Below are 758 nucleotides of genomic sequence, written 5' to 3'. Positions count from 1 at the left end.
CAAAAACGCGGTTTGGAAGATAAATTCATGATGTACTCGCTCATTGTATACATTTAGCAAATTATAAACACAGAAAAAGTTACCTAGTGCTGCTTTAAGTTAATGACCATTAACATGAATCATATAACTGATTGTTTTCTTATATAGCAATCCAATGTTAAAATCAGCTTTTACTACCAGTAGTGATATTATACTCCTGCTTCCTCATGTAAACAATGCATTTTGTATTAATTAAAGACAGTAGTAGTCAGTCAGTGACATTTGTATATTTGTGTTTTCTGGCTCTTTGTGAAGTTTGACAGATGTATGTATCATTTTTGAAAATCAGTTCCATCACTGTCTGCCTCTGTTGTGTCTTTATTTAGCTAGAGGACCGTGTTTGTACATCTTTTTTTATCTCTGAGGTTTACAGTAATCTTGAACTGTTTTGGGGGGCCTTAAGCTGGACTTTCCCACGTGCTCCTGACTAATTTGTTTTTGCATGAGTTTTTCTCTCGTATGTGAATGATCGATCAAAGTGAAACTGAGAGGACTTCTTCAGAGCTGATGCTCGCTCTTGCTCTCTTGCGCAGACTTTCATATGTATGGCGATTTAGAGCAGATGCATTACAAGGGCCCCAAAAGTATCACAACGCTAAAGTCACAGTTAAAAATGCAGGGATAGGACCAAGTATCAAATCAAGCGAAATCTTAAACCAACATGGTGTGTCAGTGATTTTTAGTAACCACACGTTTATTTTAAACAGCATATTAAAAAA

The sequence above is a fragment of the Sinocyclocheilus grahami genome, unplaced genomic scaffold (assembly GCF_001515645.1).
Source record: "Sinocyclocheilus grahami isolate Dianchi unplaced genomic scaffold, SAMN03320097.WGS_v1.1 scaffold353.1, whole genome shotgun sequence".
NCBI lineage: Eukaryota > Metazoa > Chordata > Actinopteri > Cypriniformes > Cyprinidae > Sinocyclocheilus > Sinocyclocheilus grahami.
This window is presented reverse-complemented; position numbering follows the sequence as displayed.